Source organism: Procambarus clarkii, chromosome 74 (assembly GCF_040958095.1).
Source record: "Procambarus clarkii isolate CNS0578487 chromosome 74, FALCON_Pclarkii_2.0, whole genome shotgun sequence".
Lineage (NCBI taxonomy): Eukaryota > Metazoa > Arthropoda > Malacostraca > Decapoda > Cambaridae > Procambarus > Procambarus clarkii.
Window position 1 is genome coordinate 11,172,244 of NC_091223.1, and position 11,965 is coordinate 11,184,208.

Below are 11,965 nucleotides of genomic sequence, written 5' to 3' on the forward strand. Positions count from 1 at the left end.
TTGCCATATTGCACAACACAAATTTGCTCTGTTATCGACATTGAATGTTGCTCAGACATTGCCTCCCAGGAGCGAGGGTGAGAGAACTGAGGGAGCTACAAGTGGTGGAAGAATGGGAGGCAGGGAGAGAGCAGGAGGAGGAAGAGAGGCAGAGAGCGGGAGGGAGGGAGGCAGAGAGAAGCAGAGAAAGAGGAAGGGGAGACACACAGACAGAGAGAAAGAGAACAGGAGAGAGGGAGGAGAGAATGAGAGAGAGAGACAGCGACCCCTCAGGTACCACCGAAAAACCCGCCTAATGCACCTATAAGTTTGACCAAAGTCAGTGCCCTGGCGGTACCCAGTTATTCAGCTATAAGTTAGATACTCTGGTCATCCTATTATATATCTATATTTCGATATCCACTTCCTTGGTATACCAACGGAGTGCAACCCTGAGACAGTTTACCTCTGGGGAACATCGTGGTGAGTGGAACGACACTGTCTCCACATATCTCACTTGGTTCGGCGCCTCTTGTAATGTTAAGTAGCGAGGGAAGCAACACAAGACCTTACTAGAGGAAAATAAGTTCTGATCAAAATTTTGTCGAATTTTGGTTGTCCAATTTTCTCTAGTTCTTTATGGATACTCTGAGCTTAGACTGTTTTGGTAATTAACACTTGCTGATATTTGCACGCACGCACATGCATGCACACACGCACATGCATGCACACACGCACATGCATGCACACACGCACATACGCGCACGCGCACACTAGAACAAGGGGTCATGAGTGGAAGTTGACAACTCGAGTCAGAGATATTAGAAAATATTCACTTATCGCGAGAGTTGTGGGGAAAATAGACCGCATTAAAGCAGGTTCTGGAAGCAAACACTTCATAATTGTTAAAATAGATATAATAGCAAAATAGAACAGAAGTCATTAAGCAATGACTAAATCCGGCGACTAGAAATGCGGGGTCCAAGAGCTAATGCTCGATCCCGCAACCCCACACAGGGGGAGTACACTGTTTAGGCAACACTTGGACAAGACAACAAACATGGCCGCCACACACAAATGAAATACACTTTTATTTACTGAAGAGGCATTTGGTGGAAAGAATTGGAAGGGGAAACGGAATTTGCTGAATATCAACACAGTTCGTGGAATTAAAATGGAACAGTACAGTATAGTTCAATGAATTGAACTATACTGTAGAGAGAGACGGGAGGGGCGGTCTCTCAGGTGATCTGCATCTTCTTAGACATCCAGAAGACTTCCGATGTATTTTTCCATATAAGAGACAATAATATAAATGGATAAATTACCTTCGATAACAAGGATAGTTGTAGATTTTGCATGTGGCGCTACCTAACTGGTAGACAACAGAGACTCGTGAGAAAAGGGCAGAAAAGTTGACTGAAGAGAGTTGAGGAGGGTTGAACCACTTGGGTCAGCCGTGGGGTGTTGTCTTGATGAATTGTGAATTATTTACGTCATGATAAACTTGTTCGTGTAAATGTTATTTTTTATTTATAGAAGAGTTGTTACATTCTTGTACAGCCACTAGCACGCGTAGCGTTTCGGGCAAGTCCTTAATCCTATGGTCCCTGGAATACGATCCCCGCCCGCGAAGAATCGTTTTTTCATCCAAGTACACATTTTACTGTTGCGTTAAACAGAGGCTACAGTTAAGGAATTGCGCCCAGTAAATCCTCCCCGGCCAGGATACGAACCCATGACATAGCGCTCGCGGAACGCCAGGCGAGTGTCTTACCACTACACCACGGAGACTGCTTTTATTTATACAAGAGTTCTTACATTCTTGTACAGCCACTAGCACGCGTAGCGTTCCGGCAGCCCCTCCTCCAAAAATGGGGCGGTAAATGTAACCGCACAAATAAGTGCAATTATGTACTATGTATGACAGTAAGGAAATGTACTTATTACACATAGTATTAAATCGTACTGTCAATTCGGAGGATGGGTTGCCAGGTCCTTAATTTTATGTTCCTCGGAATACGACCCGTCAAATCGTTTAACTGATGATGCTATGCTAACGAGCAGTAAAAGTTGTTTAACCTGACTCGAACAAGCAACAGGAGAGGTCAGTTTCCCGACACGAAAATATATTGACAGCCTACACGAAATTAGTAGACATAAGAATACCTGACGGAACAAAACTGCTCCTTCACAACATTCTTCACAACATTCTTCACAACGTTCATCAGACAGACAGTGAAGTGTGCAGCACTGTCATGGCAACCTGTAATGTGTGCAACACGAAAAAAACTATCGAAAATATTATATATAAAAAGTATATTAATGTTAAATATATTTAAATAAATAGCCTATAAATTGACCTTTGTAAGAATGTCATTTTGTAATAATAATAATGTGTTTCTTGATGTTGATTGGTGGCGGAGGCGACAATATTAGAGGTTAGAACACGTCTGCTACCAGTAACGTCGTCACTGTCTCGAGCACCTAGACTGTTGTTGCTAGCCTGCCTGTGGCTAGGCAGTTACCACAGGTGCCCCAGTGGTCAAGCTCCCCTGAGACACACCCCAGGAGGGGGTGTAGGGTGTACCAGCGTTGATACACCCATCTTCACCGCCTCCTCGTACTTGGCATACACTGCCTAACACATGTAAATATATCCATTTATACGGGAAACATGACAACGGTTCATAAGTTGATTTTTTGAACTTTGGTTGCATTGAGGTGTTGTATGAGGTGTTGTATGAGGTGTTGTATGAGGTGTTGTATGAGGTGTTGTATGAGGTGTTGTATGAGGTGTTGTATGAGGTGTTGTATGAGGTGTTGTATGAGGTGTTGTATGAGGTGTTGTATGAGGTGTTGTATGAGGTGTTGTATGAGGTGTTGTATGAGGTGTTGTATGAGGTGTTGTATGAGGTGTTGTATGAGGTGTTGTATGAGATGTTGTGTTATTGAGTTGGGAGTGTTAAGGGGGAGTTGTTATGGCCGACATAGGTTGTGCCATAACAACCCCTCCCCCCCCGGCCATGTCTACACCATTGAAAACTATAGATTGCTAAACGCTTGTTCGACCTTCACTTTCAGGCCTTCTTAAGAGCAAAATAAAATCTGAGAGAAGGGTATCTGTTATGTCATAAGAGGGATATAGGGCTATTGCATTTATATAACTGTTCCGATATTATGAAGATAAGCCGTAAAGCACTTGACCCCCTTGTTAATGCCGGGCGCCCGGTGGAGGTGTAGTCTGGCTATGATGAGTTCCTTGTAGTCTTCCTGGCGGTCTGTACAACCACCGGATGTTTGTAGTAGTTGTTGAAGAGTGAGAAGTGAAGACGCTGGTAGTACTAACCTCCGCTGATGTTGGATTTTTTCAAATGAATTTTTCTTATGCACCTTATACCCATCCTGTGGGGAGTGGTGTAAAGGATTACAAAGGCACATAATTGGTTCAGGAACTGAACCCTCTAGTTCGTTTATCTAAGCAAATAACAGTCTTTTGACGCTAATCACAAAATTATTAATGTTATATATATATGTACACATACTCTCACATACATGTACATATATATATACGTCTACATATATACATACATATTTGTGTAGTGTACATCACAACAACTCGCTTGATCACTGCAGGTCCACCCTTGACAAGGGGTTTAAACAAGGGAGTGGTGGTTATACAGTGTGTTTAGCAAGGCAATAGGTACAGTCACTCTGGTTCACTAAACAGGTTGTGCAGGCTTCCTTCGTCTCCCAGGACAGTGCCTCGACCCAAGACCATGTTTACAGAGTGGCGAGGCGCCGCACGATCTACCCTCGTGGGTGCCAGCTGGGCCCTGCTGGGTGTGGGTCCAGCTGGCACCCAGGAGGGTCCAGCTGGCACCCAGGAGGGTCCAGCTGGCACCCCAGGAGGGTCCAGCTGGCACCCAGGAAGGTCCAGCTGGCACCCCAGGAGGGTCCAGCTGGCACCCAGGAGGGTCCAGCTGGCACCCAGGAGGGTCCAGCTGGCACCCAGGAGGGTCCAGCTGGCACCCAGGAGGGTCCAGCTGGCACCCAGGAGGGTCCAGCTGGCACCCAGGAGTATTGTAGGTTGTGTGCAGCGATCTGAATGACTCCTGAGGTTCCTGAAGGATGTTCTGACTTCTGCTAGTGTAGTGTCCTCACCTGGGTGTGCTTGTGGGGGTTGAGCCTTGGCTCCCTGGTCCCGCCTCTCAACTGTCGGATATCTAATCAGGGTGTGTGTTGGTGCGTGGTCCTGTGAAGGGTGTGTGTGTGTTGGTGCGTGGTCCTGTGAAGGGTGTGTGTGTTGGTGCATGGTCCTGTGAAGGGTGTGTGTGTGTTGGTGCGTGGTCCTGTGAAGGGTGTGTGTGTTGGTGCGTGGTCCTGTGAAGGGTGTGTTGGTGCGTGGTCCAGTGAAGGGTGTGTGTGTTGGTGCGTGGTCCTGTGAAGGGTGTGTGTGTTGGTGTGTGGTCCTGTGAAGGGTGTGTGTGTGTTGGTGCGTGGTCCTGTGAAGGGTGTGTGTGTTGGTGCATGGTCCTGTGAAGGGTGTGTGTGTTGGTGCATGGTCCTGTGAAGGGTGTGTGTGTTGGTGCGTGGTCCTGTGAAGGGTATGTGTGTTGGTGCGTTGTCCTGTGAAGGGTGTGTGTGTTGGTGCATGGTCCAGTGAAGGGTGTGTGTGTGTTGGTGCGTGGTCCTGTGAAGGGTGTGTGTGTTGGTGCGTGGTCCAGTGAAGGGTGTGTGTGTGTTGGTGCGTGGTCCTGTGAAGGGTGTGTGTGTTGGTGCATGGTCCTGTGAAGGGTGTGTGTGTTGGTGCGTGGTCCTGTGAAAGGTGTGTGTGTTGGTGCGTTGTCCAGTGAAGGGTGTGTGTTGGTGCATGGTCCTGTGAAGGGTGTGTGTGTTGGTGCATGGTCCTGTGAAGGGTGTGTGTGTTGGTGCGTGGTCCTGTGAAGGGTGTGTGTGTTGGTGCGTGGTCCAGTGAAGGGTGTGTGTTGGTGCATGGTCCTGTGAAGGGTGTGTGTTGGTGCATGGTCCAGTGAAGGGTGTGTGTGTTGGTGCGTGGTCCTGTGAAGGGTGTGTGTTGGTGCGTGGTCCTGTGAAGGGTGTGTGTTGGTGCGTGGTCCTGTGAAGGGTGTGTGTTGGTGCGTGGTCCAGTGAAGGGTGTGTGTTGGTGCATGGTCCAGTGAAGGGTGTGTGTTGGTGCATGGTCCAGTGAAGGGTGTGTGTTGGTGCATGGTCCAGTGAAGGGTGTGTGTGTTGGTGCGTGGTCCAGTGAAGGGTGTGTTGGTGCGTGGTCCTGTGAAGGGTGTGTGTGTTGGTGCGTGGTCCAGTGAAGGGTGTGTGTGTTGGTGCGTGGTCCAGTGAAGGGTGTGTGTGTTGGTGCGTGGTCCAGTGAAGGGTGTGTGTGTTGGTGCGTGGTCCAGTGAAGGGTGTGTGTGTTGGTGCGTGGTCCAGTGAAGGGTGTGTTGGTGCGTGGTCCTGTGAAGGGTGTGTGTGTTGGTGCGTGGTCCAGTGAAGGGTGTGTGTGTTGGTGCGTGGTCCAGTGAAGGGTGTGTGTGTTGGTGCGTGGTCCAGTGAAGGGTGTGTGTGTTGGTGCGTGGTCCAGTGAAGGGTGTGTGTGTTGGTGCGTGGTCCAGTGAAGGGTGTGTTGGTGCGTGGTCCTGTGAAGGGTGTGTGTGTGTTGGTGCGTGGTCCTGTGAAGGGTGTGTGTGTGTTGGTGCGTGGTCCAGTGAAGGGTGTGTGTGTGTTGGTGCGTGGTCCTGTGAAGGGTGTGTGTGTTGGTGCGTGGTCCTGTGAAGGGTGTGTGTGTGTTGGTGCGTGGTCCTGTGAAGGGTGTGTGTGTTGGTGCGTGGTCCTGTGAAGGGTGTGTGTTGGTGCGTGGTCCTGTGAAGGGTGTGTGTGTTGGTGCGTGGTCCTGTGAAGGGTGTGTGTGTGTTGGTGCATGGTCCTGTGAAGGGTGTGTGTTGGTGCATGGTCCAGTGAAGGGTGTGTGTTGGTGCATGGTCCAGTGAAGGGTGTGTGTTGGTGCATGGTCCTGTGAAGGGTGTGTGTTGGTGCGTGGTCCAGTGAAGGGTGTGTGTTGGTGCATGGTCCAGTGAAGGGTGTGTGTGTTGGTGCGTGGTCCTGTGAAGGGTGTGTGTGTTGGTGCATGGTCCAGTGAAGGGTGTGTGTGTTGGTGCATGGTCCTGTGAAGGGTGTGTGTGTGTTGGTGCGTGGTCCTGTGAAGGGTGTGTGTTGGTGCGTGGTCCAGTGAAGGGTGTGTGTGTTGGTGCGTGGTCCTGTGAAGGGTGTGTGTGTGTTGGTGCGTGGTCCAGTGAAGGGTGTGTGTGTGTTGGTGCATGGTCCTGTGAAGGGTGTGTTGGTGCGTGGTCTTGTGAAGGGTGTGTGTGTTGGTGCGTGGTCCAGTGAAGGGTGTGTGTGTTGGTGCGTGGTCCTGTGAAGGGTGTGTGTGTTGGTGCATGGTCCTGTGAAGGGTGTGTTGGTGCATGGTCCAGTGAAGGGTGTGTGTTGGTGCGTGGTCCTGTGAAGGGTGTGTTGGTGCGTGGTCCAGTGAAGGGTGTGTGTGTTGGTGCGTGGTCCAGTGAAGGGTGTGTGTGTTGGTGCGTGGTCCAGTGAAGGGTGTGTGTGTTGGTGCGTGGTCCAGTGAAGGGTGTGTGTGTTGGTGCGTGGTCCTGTGAAGGGTGTGTGTGTTGGTGCGTGGTCCTGTGAAGGGTGTGTGTGTTGGTGCGTGGTCCAGTGAAGGGTGTGTGTGTTGGTGCGTGGTCCAGTGAAGGGTGTGTTTCTTGCGTGGTCCTGTTTACATGAGACTCCAGAGTGAGGTTTGGTTCACTGTCGACTCCCAGGTCTTTCTCTCCTCCTTACAGGGAGGAAGTTTCTCCTGTTGTTGTCCCCTAACTCCCCTTGCCACTTCGGGGGGGGGGGAGGAAGGTATAGTGTGTTTATGTAGCTTCAGGGCACCAATCCCCCCAGCCACAGGGCATGGCGAGAAGGCACCCCTAAGCATACCTAATTCCCTATCAAACACAAACTAAAATACACATATATGGCAGATCTCATCACAACCCACAAGAGTTAAAATGATACTAATAACATGAAAATAACATACACAAAATGGAACATTCTTTTGTATTTGTTTTTTCTTAAATGGGACACGGCGCACACAAGGAGAGGTGCACAGGATGTCATTAAGAAAGAACTAGCGCTGAAGGCAAAACAACAGCCTGCCTAAGCGCCAGGATTGATGACTTGACATCGGCATACATGGAAAAATACTATTCACAGTGGAAGCGCCTAACAAGGCCACGGAGCGGGAGGGATATCATGTATGCGCATGGGGGGGTCCCTCCGGCCGCCGTCTTACCCAATCGTGGGCTCCGGCCAGGTTATCCAACCTCTTGTGAGACACCATTTGGAGAAGTGGTACTCCAGATGACGACTCTGCTTAGATAGTTGGCTACCAGCTATCCTAGCTGTGGTTCACCTAATCTAGACTATATTAACCCTTATGCACCCTGTGCACGGTGATCTTGGGACTAAGGTGGTCTGCCCCTAGATGTGGTCTTGGACCATATTCTGTAGATGGAATATGTCCAGGTCAGGGCTTTCACAGAGCAAATCTCAAGGTCGCTCTTGGCGAGTCCCATATCCTGTAGACCACGCGCACTCTTCTTGCACCATCCTCCCCTCCAATTAAGGGTTATTGAAGAGGTGGATGCTGTGTGCTTCCCGGTATATTCACTGACATTTTGAAGGATCTCTGGGGTGCCGTACTTGTCGCACTTGCTCTGAAGTGGATGGGAGAGTGGGAAGTTATCAGCAGAGATCTGGGTGTTTAATATAAAGGCCTCATCACCTTTGTAAGCTATGATGTCAGGCTTACAGAAGGCCCCTCCATCCGGTATACGGACTTCACGTTCCACCTCAAAACCTCTTTGCCGCAGGCGGCCGGGTATGAACCGGGTGATATCGTCATGACATTTCACCCGAGCCCCGTGTGTCTTGTGGCATGCCTGGGATATGTGGCCCAGGGTCCCTGGTTTCCGGCAAGCATCGCAAAGACCAGAAGCCTGGGGTCTACCCCTAGCTGCTCTAGACGGCATGGCTACAGCGTTTGCTCATGCCATCCAGATTAGGGCAAAATCTCCTCCGCTTAGCAGACGGGTACAGGATGCGACCCACTTGTGGTAAGATGGAACCTCACAAGAGGACGCAAGGCTGGCACCGTCGACCATGCTATACAGTTTTGCTTTCCATTTCCTAGAGCGCTCATTCGTTCTGTTAGAAGGGGTTCCGGCGGCCGTGGTCGGGTCTACCCATCGACGCATTCGCACTTGGAACGCTAGTAGGAGAGCCGCTGCCACTACCACTGTATCCTCCGACTCTACTAACGCCACGAGCCGCTTGTTCTTCTGTAGGCAGATTCATGTGGCAAAGTCGGGTATTCCTAGTCCACCGTCTTTCACGTCAGCATGAAAATAGGCATTAGGAGTATCATGAGGCAGCCGCAGCCGCTGGTCTAGTCTCGCTAATTCCGTCTTAAACATGCGTCCGAGAACAAGCCGGTGGTTCATCTTTAGGATTAGGTGGTGTTTTAGTAGGTATAGCCTCTGTTGGGGTTAGAGTGGCGCCTTAGTGATGTTCGTCAGGCCGTCCTCAAACAAGGAACCATAGGATAAGCGTCTGCCCCCGGCCCCGATAAGTATTCCTAAGTACTTATACTCATCCACCACACTCATAGTACCAATATCATCATCCCCGACGTAGTATGCCTTCCTGGTCGGGACATGCCACGTCATGCGTTGTGCATCGATCGCTATGCTTAGCGTACGGCATTTCGCAGCATTTACTTTAAGACCAGAGCCAGGCAGTGTGTGACAAATACTTATGAGTGTCTGTAGTCCAGCAGTCGTTTCTGCTGCCTCAACCAGATCATCAGTGAATGCTAGTGCTGATATCTTTTTGGCCCTCCCCCCCTAGTCCAACCCCTAGCCCCAAGTCCTTAGCCCTAGTAAATGCCTCATCAGTTATTAGGCTGAAGAGAAATGGAGACAGGGGGTCACCCTGTTTCACCCCCCTAGTGATTAGGATGTCCTTCGACTTCTCCCCTTGATTGATTATTACGGTTGAGGACCGATCATAGCCCGACATTATGTATGTCCTTAAAGGCTTTGCAATGCCTTTACATTTCATGGCCCGATGGACGGCCGGATGGGAGATGCTATCGAAAGCCTTCTCCATATCCATAAACGCTAGGTGTGTGTTGTGCTTGAGCGCACTAGCCTCAACTAGGAGGGCATCCAGGATCACCAGGTTTTCAGGACATCCATCCACAGGGACGAAGGCCTTCTGCCGCCTGTCGATCCTGACTGCCTCGGAGAGTCTGCTGCTCAGAATCTTATGGAACAGCCTCACTATTGTAGATGACATGATTATGGGGCGATAATGGGAAGGAGAGTCTGGGTTAGGCTTCTTGGGTAACAGCACTGTCTTATTCTTGTGGGAAGGTTGTGGCAGGGATTCGTTTACCAACCACAGATTAAACAGTTTTGCAAACATCCTGATTGGTATAGCTTTAAGTAGACGTATAGTGATACCGTCTGGGCTGGGAGCAGCATTGCTACTTGCCTTGAGAGCAACAAGGATTTCCTCTGGTGTTATTGGGTCCCCTAGTTGCTCATTAACTTGATCACGGTCACGAATTGGGCGGCGGTCCGGTGATGTGTCTAGAGAATAGTGCCTCCCAAAATGGAAAGAGATGAGCTGGCTCAACCTCAGTGGGGGTTACTTTCCAGTCTCCAGAAAGGACGCGCGCAGCGGCTTTTGAACGATCCTTCTCGTACAGGCTCTGACACAGAACGTACTGTGCTCTTCGCTCCCTCTTTCATCCGGTCAGAGATTGGGTTGGATTGGCACGATTAATTGGTGGAGGTCTCTGTCGGCGCGCAGGGCGAGGGCACAGTGTGTGGTCACCAGATCTTTTGGCAGAAGTAACCACTCGAGCATGGGGCTCAAGGATCCTATCCACATTATGGCCGTTACCACTTACCAGGTCAGTGATTGCCTCATCAAGGAGTTCTTCCCCCCCATCCGGTTTCCTGGCCCCTGGGTGCAATAGCTGCAAGGAATTCCACCATGGTTTCCTTCCAAGAAGCTTCCTAGTGGGGGTCCCGTCAGGTGGGGGGGGGGGGTTGGCATGTCGGGTTCAGCGCCATCGGGGGCGCCCACCGCCGCCCTGATATTGCCTCTCCGTCTGTGGTTCCTTAATGGGTTAGGCTGTTCGTCCTCCCCATCTGAGTTAGACAGTGAAGACTCCGAGCCCTCGTCTTCCGCTCGATTCCTGTATTCCACCACCAATTCTTTGTACTCGTTCCTTTTCCTTTGACTCTTGATGGACTCTAAAGTTCGCAAAGGAATGCGCTGTTGCAGCTTATGGTTCAAACCTTCCCGGCTTGCCTGGGGTCTGCCTTCCAGCTTTACCTCTTCCATTGCCAGGAGGCGTTTCTCCTCATCGGTCCACCTTGCTTTGGGCCTACCCGCTCAACTCGCGGCCCCTTCAAGTTCCTGGTGGTATTGGACCTTGTGCATGCGGCTTAGATGGACTCGCATTGCTCTATAGTCTCGAAAGGTTCTGCCACAGTTTGGACAGTCTGGCGACCGGTCATTCATAGCCGGATCATCATGTAGGTGGTCACCCATCGTGCTGACGGGTCAGTACGTCTCCGTAATGGTTTTCACAAAAGTTTATGGGTGACAAGGCACGAAAACCCTTGACAGGGGCAGACGGCCTTTGGGATTGCTCAAACCAAGTGTCACTGACAAATGGGCCCCTACTGCAGGTGGACGGAAGGTCCCCTTAGAGCAGCAGCAGGGGGGGGGGGGAGCCCTAGCTGTTTAAGTAATCAGGAGTGCCATGAGAAAGCCAGCTAGGAACTTTACACAGCTACCACGAGCGATAACTGTGCACTATGTACTCTCTCAAGCATATACAATCGGAAACGAGGAGCGTCTAAATGCAGATACCTGGGAGAGAGTCATAATTACTCCCTCTTTGTATACTGTCCTCTTGGTTTCTTGTCACCTCTTCCCATCACCTTACACTTTCTGATATTGAACTCTGTAGCTTTTTTCTCGGACCAACTCTTCAGCTAAAGTCATCTTGGAGAACCTTGTAATCCTCATCTGTCTCCACTCTTCTCATTCATTTTGCATCGTCAACAAACATAGATATATAAAGCACAACGCCTGAGCACCGGTCACATTCACAATTGAGAATTAGTTTGAGTCACAACAACACATGTTACCAGAATCCGCCTCCTTACTCCCGTCGCCAATATGCACTGGTGGTACGCGAACAAGGGAACACAGGTGGAGACTGGGTACCCAAATGGGCCACAGGGACGTTAGGAAAGAACTTTTTCAGAGTCAGAGTAGTTAACAGGTGGAATGCTAACAATGAAGGCAGTGATGTGGTGGAGGCTGACTCCATACACAGTCTCAAGTGTAGATATGATAGAGCCCAGTAGGCTCAGGAACCTGTACATTAGTTGATTGACAGTTGAGAGGCGGGACCAAAGAGACAGAGCTCAACTCCTGCAAGCACAACTAAGTGAGTACAAATAGGTAAGTACACACAGACCCAGGAAGCAGCCCGTAACAACTGTCTAACTCCCAGGTGCCACTGTTACCTAGCAGTAAATAGGTATCAGGGTGAAAGAAACTCTGCCCATTGTTTCTCGCCGGCGCCGGGAATTGAACCCGGGCCACAGGATTACGTGTCCAGCGGGCTGTCCACACAGCCACCGGCGCCTCTGTGTGTGTGTGTGTGTGTGTGTGTGTGTGTGTGTGTGTGTGTGTGTGTGTGTGTGTGTGTGAGAGAGAGATACACATGCTAAAGTTAACATTGAAGTTTACCATGTACTCACTTATAACGTTTAGGAATGGCGGGGATTCTGTTTTATCAAATACCATTGTGCATTAATTAGGAGTTAAT

The 11,965-nt window shown here is 50.1% G+C and overlaps 1 protein-coding gene across 13 annotated transcripts in view; it reads left to right on the top strand.

The window, feature by feature from the left end:
• LOC123767372 (uncharacterized) overlaps nucleotides 1-11,965 on the top strand; it is a 648,238-nt gene that overhangs the window by 269,789 nt on the left and 366,484 nt on the right. The window lies entirely within an intron of this gene.